This window comes from Neopelma chrysocephalum, unplaced genomic scaffold (genome assembly GCF_003984885.1).
Source record: "Neopelma chrysocephalum unplaced genomic scaffold, ASM398488v2 Primary Assembly neopelma1_23b, whole genome shotgun sequence".
Taxonomy (NCBI): domain Eukaryota; kingdom Metazoa; phylum Chordata; class Aves; order Passeriformes; family Pipridae; genus Neopelma; species Neopelma chrysocephalum.
In genome coordinates this window covers 2,632,663-2,640,464 of record NW_020897692.1, presented here as the reverse complement: position 1 = coordinate 2,640,464, position 7,802 = coordinate 2,632,663, and the positions used below count along the sequence as shown (strand labels likewise).

The following is a 7,802-nucleotide window of genomic DNA, read 5'->3' as shown; positions in this document are numbered from 1 at the left end:
CCTCTCTCCCCTCCCTGCCTCCGTCCGTCCCTGCCCGGCGCCGGCAGCGCTCCCCGCACCGCCCGTCCCGCCGCCGCAGCGCCGCCGAGCCCCGCCCGCGCCGCGGCTCCGCCTCCCGGGGGCGCGCGCACGCTCGGGCCGAGCGGGTCCCACCGCCCCCGGTGCCCGTGGGCGCTCCCGGTGGAGCGGCCCCGCCGACCCTCCGCTCCGCACCAGCGGGCAGCTCGGGCTGGGCTGGGCTGAGCCGCTCCGCAAGGCCACCCCTTCCAATTCTCACCGCCCAGCGCCAGCACGTTGTTCCTGTAAAGTTGGAGGCGTGTCTTTAAAAACCGAGGTAAAAGATGCTGAAAAGCAGGATTAACAAATACAGAGGAGCTCCAAGCTTCCTGCCAGGCAGGGACATAAATATGGTATGTGCTTGGTGGTACTGCAGTCCTTGTGTACATAAAGGGAAAATTATTGTATCTCTAAGAGTCGCTTTATCACAGAGAATTGTGCTAGATGATTTTTAAGGACTAGCTTTCAGAAGCCTTTATGTCACAGCTAATTTGGTAAGGGGGAAGGTTTGCCAAATAGGATATGGTTAGCAACGTTAAGGTCGCATAGTATGTGGCATTGGCAGCCCTATCGCTTCCGAACTGGGATAGGGTGACTGCTGATGCTGAGAAGTGCAAGGCCATAAATTGTAGTTTCAAGCCAAAGTCTACATGGTTCCGGGTAGCTTTTTGTGGTTCTCAGTAGTTCTTTTAGTAATTATGTATTATTGACAAGACTCACTATATCATAACAAATAGCTGTACAAGGATGTAAACTGATATGAAAACTCTGTATTGTATTACAAAACTTGATGTCTAAAACAAGGAAGAGTCTTTCAGAATCCCTTTTCCTATTCAAAGTGCATTTACCTGATTGCCAACTAACAAGTCTCTACATCAGATCACAACTGCTCACAGTGAACTCAGACCGTGAAAGAAGAGAATGAGGAAGCTTCTCATTCTCCCAAATGGATCTCTTAAGCATGCAGCTGATGGGATGCCAGCAGAATGCTAGCAGCTACATCCAGTCAAAGCACTGATATTGCTTTGATTTTTGAGAAGTTCAGGTCTTGATTGAGTTCAGCAGCCACAAGGCTGAGAACTGCAAAGCTAATACAGAGAAAAAGCAATTCTTTATGACAGCTTTAAAAATTCTTTACTGAGTAAAATTATTTCTTTATTCTTACATCTTGTGTAACAAGTGGGTGTCAGCACTTTTTAGGTTGTAATTTCCCATCACAGAAAAATCGCTGTGAAGTTCTGCTACTCATTTGGAATGCATAAGGAAAATAACCTGTGGACCTTATTTGTTTTGTGGGATGCACTCTGAACTCCTCCCATCTGAAATAGGCATAACTAACTACTGAGAACCTGCTCCACTGGGGCTTCTGATTTGTTTTGCTGTGGTTGAATAAAGTTTTTCAAGGCTTTTTCTAACATAGGGGAGGCATGATATATTGATTCAATTTGAAAATTCTCAGATATTATCAGTGCACTCCATCTTGTGGAAGAGGCTACAACGTGTTTTAAAATGATCCTGTTGTGGTTTGTTTGAGTAATTAAACCTAACAATGTTTGGTTCTTACTGCCAAAGCAAGCAACTACATATAGCAGTGGATACAAGAAGTTGTTTAATTCTCAGTCTGCCTAATTGTACCCAATGGATTTGTGTAAATGTCCCTTGGTTTAGGTATGAGCTTCACATCTCCTCTTCCTTTGTTTTTGGAAGGAGCTTTAGGAAAGCATTTGAAGAGTCTAATTTGAAAAGAGAAACTAAAGCAGAAAAGAATCTGCTTTCTAGGTGAAGTTGCCAAGGAGCACCCAGATTTGTGAGAGATTTGGGGATGATGATCTGTGGGGATATGTGGCTGGGGTGAAGACTCTACTAAGCAGGACTGTGTAGGGAGCTGACTGGTTGGGGTTTTGGTTTGTGTGGGTTTGCTGGGTTTTTGTTACCCCTATATGAATCACAATAATCTAGTTGTATCTGGACACTATTGAGGATTACTATCTGTTTTACCAATAAAAAAGAAACAAATGATGAGGTTCTCTCTGTCCTTCTGAAACTGCCTTTCATGGTTTGTGACCTTTTTCTCCTTGATGTTCAGTGCTGCTTTGGGAAATCAAAATAGGTGTTGAGGCAACAACTATGAACCATAGCAAGGGCATAGTCATATGTATTTATGTCTGGCCAGGTTCAGAGAAAATTGAGATCTGGATTCACTGCTATGGAAAGGTTAACCTTATAATAGTTACCCAGGACAAGCTTGAAGAGAAAGCCATTTAACTTTAATGAATAACTTAAAATACAAAGGGCTAGTTATTCCAGCTGTTCCTTGGATGGAAAAAAAAAGATTTTCTTGAGAAAAGACTGTAGAAAAGCTTAGTCATTCAGACCCAAAGAAACAGGGGAAAACAGGAAGAAGTTAGGAGGAAATTCTTTTGTGCAAATGAGGATCTTACAAATTGCCCCACCCCAGAAGTAGAATTCACAGGGAGACTGAACTTAATTAGCGGCCATAAACTGTGATTTTCTTTTTGTCTTTTTTTTCCCAGAATTCCCCTCTCTCTTGCAGTAGCAGAAAAGTATGCACCTCTCTCTCTGTTGTGGTGGGGAACAGCAGTGCTGAATGAAGCACTGGCCTTTTCTGTTTCATTTACCAGTGAGAGCCTTGGACAACAACTTGCTGATTGCTGGTATGTCTTACTGCTCCAAACTGTGCTAAGTCTGGTAAAGTAGAACTGATCTAAGTAATGCCTCAGTGCAAACAAGGCCTTGAAGGTGGAATGTCTCTTTCTGTCTACTATTCTAACATTGGTATCATTAGTTCCTGATGTAATAGTAAAGGCAGGGAATCCTCACTGACTACTGTATTTATTAGCCTTTTCCAGATTCTTTGGTCATTTTCCTAGAGCAATGACTCATGACTTCATCACTGCACTGATTACATTAAATTGTTATTATTATTATTACAATATAAGTAACATAATGCTTATGTTAATTCACTTTGTGTGAAACTGTCAGAATTCCTGAAACAGTCCTCAATTGAAAGCATCCTACATGAGCATTTTGGCATTACTTATACTCTTGCTAATTATTCTATTCATATTTATTATATTTAACTCTGTTCAGTGATGGTTTTTGATATAGTATGCAAAAACTCGGAGCAAATGGTCAGACCATTTTGTGAAATCATTAGTCTCATTGGAAGGGAAATCAGGTCATAACATGACTGCTCTTTCTCTTACAGAATAGGCCAAAGAGTAATGTTGGGGCAGACGTGAAATGGAGGAAAAATGAAGAGTCTGCTTTTTAAAACCATTAAACACAGATGATAAAATGATGCAGTTATTTTTTTTTTCTAACAGTAGCAAAAAAACATGCAGATGAACAGAACACAAGTCAGATGTTGAAAGATTTTATATTTGCACTTATTTTATTAAGTGGTTGTTGTATACAATCCCAATAGTCTTGAGTTTCAAGGCTGGCTCTGAACTCTGTGCCCTGGAGAAAAGAAAGATTTCAAAATGCAGTTTCTGGTATATCCAACATAAAAAAACACCCTTATCATCTTTTTTGCTTGCTTTTTCTTCGTAATAGAGTGAATTTGAGGATATGAAAAACCACAGCATAGTGTAACAATGAAGGAATAGTACCAAGGTCTGACCTTGGTGCATTTATTCATGTGCTTGAAGTTACACATGTATTTTGCTCTGTTTACCACAGTAACTAGCGTGAGGTAAGAAAGACTGGGTGAGTTAAGGACCAGAGAGGAAAAATAGACTGCTATTTTGAAACGGAAATTTATGACACTGATCTGAGAATTGGCTGGTGAATTAGAGCTGAGTTTGAAATGTAGCATGAAAATGCTTTCACACCTTTCTCTAGAAAAATAAAATCCTCTAGAGCCATGTTTGCAGTGCAGCAAATATCAACTAGTCATTTCCTCACAGCTTCAGTTCTTTGTTTTCTATCCTGTTTTCATTCTGAGGGTAAAAGAGAAAGAGAAATCATGTCAGCAAAATTTGTGCCATTGCCAAGCAAATATGAGATAATTTAGTATATAATTTCAGGTATTGGCATGCATTCAGTCTCTCTTATCCTCTTTTGGCCATTTGACTGCTATTGAAGTAATATATCTTTTATTTCTCATAGCAAAGATGAAAAGATGGTCAACAAACCTCATAAATTCACCTGCCTCTCAAAGGCCATTTGCTGCTTCAGTTGCTACTGTTTGCCTTTGAAGCAAGATAAATGAGCTCTACTGCATCTCTGCACCATCCACATTAATACAAAAAAAATGTTTTGGGAAAATTCAGCATTCAGTTTCCAGTGTCCAGTCTATAAGACCCTGAAGTGTCTGGGTCTTCAGCAATTATAATCATTTAGGAAGCTTGTGGAAGTGGAGGACATGGCACAGAGTAGTCTCCAATGTGATATTTTGCTCCTAAAGCTCAGTTCTGAGAACCATGTATCTTCATCCCACTTCTAACACTTCTCTTCATTTGGACTCTCACGTAATAGAACCAAACCAACCTCCCCTTGTAGTTAACATGCTGGACACTTCCTGGTATTTCTGATCTTGGCAGGGAGGCTATGTCCAGTATTACTGAAATTGATACACTCTTTTTAATATGGCATTTGTTTCATTTTGTTCTGTAATCCAGGAACCAGGGGCAAAAAAATCTTGATGCAGAGGTTTCCTAGAGAGGAACAATAAACTTCTTCCCCCACTCTCTACCCTTCCCTCCTCCCAGTTTAATGTTTCTTGTGCTTCCATGCAGAGAGGGTAATAAAAGAAGTGTAGTCTTGCCCCCATCCCAATCCCAGCTGTGCCTGGTTTTGGAATTTTGCTATTCTGTCACATTCAGCTTCCATTTATATCTACTCCAGTTACTTGATACAATTTTCAGTAGAATCTTTGTGGTATATATTGGTATCTTTGTTTTCAAAATTATTTTTACTGATAACATAGGAATTAAAATTAACGGTCTTTGTTTTTCAGCAAGTGCTTTGGGATCCTTACATTATAGTCTAGTGAAACTAGCTGGAATGGCTTTCCAATGTCTTAATGCAGGAAATTATCTACAGTGCATCATCTGAACGTGTCCAGTGTTTTGTGCAACTACACTCTCTAAGAAGATGATAACACAACGGGACTTCTGCCACAAGCACCTTTCTTTTGTGATGTCACAAATTTGGTAAGGCAAAATCTAATTCTCTGCATCATGTTAAAACTGTAGCCATTCATTCATCAGCAAATTTGACTTTCAATAGATCCTGTAAATCAAGATGGACAACATAGATGGTATTTATTAGAAAATTACAAAGAGTCCCTATAATAATACAGGTTTCTGAACTGCTAACCAATGACAAATGCTTCACAGATCCTCCAATTAAATAAAAAACAATGGTGAAAAACTCATTTATCATTAAAAGAGAGCATTACTTTAAGTAAGGTAAACCATTTACCACTGAGAAATATCTGTGTTGGAATCCCCTTCTATGAATAAACAATTAACTTCAGCAAAGAATGAACATGAAATAATGAGTTTAAAACAAAATTTTCTGTTCAGTCAATTTAGTAAGAATAAAAAAATTTTACTGTGGTGTTGCACATAATTTTCAGTTCTCTCTTTAAAAAGGTTACTACCCTATTTTAACTACACCTGGGATTAGGTAAGCTTTCGAATTCTTTTTAAGTACCCCTTGTCCTAAATATTCCTTACCATTTTTAGAACAGCACTAGTAACTTAACAGTGACTTTCACCTGTGGAGGCCTTTACAATTCATACTCCTCAGACAGAATGAAGATGTCTAAGAACGTACATGAATGTGGGAAATGCCCCACTGGGTTGGACTGTGGATCTTTTTTTTGTCTCAGACAGGGGTAAGAGACCCTGGTGCACATAAGATATTTTGTGTGTACATCAAATGAGGAGGCTCCCATCTCTCCTCCAGAAATGCTCATTGAACTTCTAGCTGCACTTTTTCCTCTGAACTTTTTATTTATATGCTTCCTAACCAAGGCCCTTTCCAGTTGCAGGGTCTCCTCATCAACGGCTTCCAGGCCCTGCCTGTGTTGGTTGTTAACGTCACCAAAAGAAGTAAGCTTGATGGGGGGATCCTGGTGACAGTGGGACCTGTGTCCATTCATTCCATCATCCTTCCACACCTCCAGGCAGAGCATAACTGGGCAGCATCCACCTGCTCCTTGGTTAACCTTCGAGAAGCGACGGGTGATGTCAGGGCTTCTCTGCTTCATGCCCTCCTCCAGTTCCCTATCTGTGTATTTCCAGTCCTGTAACTCTTCCCTTTCTATCATTTGTTGTTCATTGCTGTTCAATTTTTTCTCCTTGTTTTCATTACCTATAGCCCTCTCCCTCCCTAGGGGGCCTTCAAGGTTTTGCTAATACATACCTAAACAGAAAAACAAATAGAAACAGCAGCAGTAAGAGAAACTATTCATAGAGTGCACGCAAGCTTGGCCTCCTTCTTCAAACCATGTTCTTTGTACTCCCCTAACTTCCATGGCTCTTATGAAGATAAATCGTTGCTTAGTCCTTTCACTATCCATTTTTTGGATTTTTTGTATGTGAACTTATCCAATTCCTGTCTGAACCTACTGATGGCATCTGCTGCCACAACCTCTTTCAGCAGCAAGTCTAAAAATACACTAGCCACTGTTTAATGTGTTATTTTTATCTGTTTTAATTTAATTCCACCAAATGAGCCAAACTCTGTAATGTGGTGAAAAATGGTTCTATATTCATCTTTTCAGCCACCTCTGTGATTTCATAAACAAGTCTTGCCACAGTGCGCTCCCAGTTGATAATTTTTTATTCTGATCTCGTAAAACAGCCGCTACCTTTAATCCCTTTAATAATTGCAGTTGTTTGCTATGTATCTTCTCTAACTTTTATCAGGTCCTATTCCAGATACTAAGACCAAAACTGTACAGAGCATTCAAAATGTGGATACAATAGAGTTGCATTAGAGTTAAGGCAAAATGATGCCTTCTCGCTACCATTTCAGATTATGCCAAACACTGGGTTTTGCCTCTTGTTTGACAAACTCACGTAGGGATTTCAGAGAATTTCAGTCTCAAGAACTTTAGCATTTCTGAGCTGTATCTGGTCATTAGATCTGGAAGTGCTTTGTGACAATTTGTATGCTTCAGAGAAAGCTAATTAAATACTGTTGTTAAGTTTTAGAAGCAATGTTAAGCAATACAGGTCCAGAATTTCATTCTGAATCCCATAAACGATTAATTTTTACCATTTTTCATATCATCCATGAATATGTCTATTGGTCCCAGTTCTGTAGGTCTTCCAAAGGAACAGCTCTACTTGGAGTGAAGTGGAATTTTAGTTTAAATAAGCTCAAATGTGTCTTTGGTATAAGGCAGACAAGGTGAAAACACTGTAGATCTTAGCTAGGAAGACAGCAGAGAGAGCAAATTGGAATTATTTTTGGATCAGTACCTGAGTCCTATGATAGAAAAGCCAGCTGCTTCTTCTGTGGTTGGTGATCTCCATGCTGAGTGTAGAAGGAGGGGAATGAGTGCTCCTTAAACATCACTGAAATTTTCATAGGTTTTTGGTTTTTTTCTTAATTTCTAAATTTTCAATGTCCAAATACCAAAAGTGAACAATTAAAGGTTTTTATCAGAGACTTTATGACTTTGAGCTGTTTGTGTGTGTATGTGTGCAGACATCCTGTATATGATGCACTCTTTGACTTGAAGGCCTTGCACTCAAACAAAC

At 39.7% G+C, this 7,802-nt stretch overlaps 1 long non-coding RNA gene across 1 annotated transcript; it reads left to right on the top strand.

The window, feature by feature from the left end:
* Nucleotides 1-176: 176 nt before the first annotated feature.
* LOC113973114 lies at nucleotides 177-6,600 on the top strand. Its single transcript, XR_003536137.1, has 5 exons — nucleotides 177-334; nucleotides 2,592-2,732; nucleotides 3,637-3,775; nucleotides 5,114-5,237; nucleotides 6,077-6,600. It is a non-coding gene; the product is annotated as an uncharacterized LOC113973114 (long non-coding RNA).
* The last annotated feature ends 1,202 nt before the right edge of the window (nucleotides 6,601-7,802 follow it).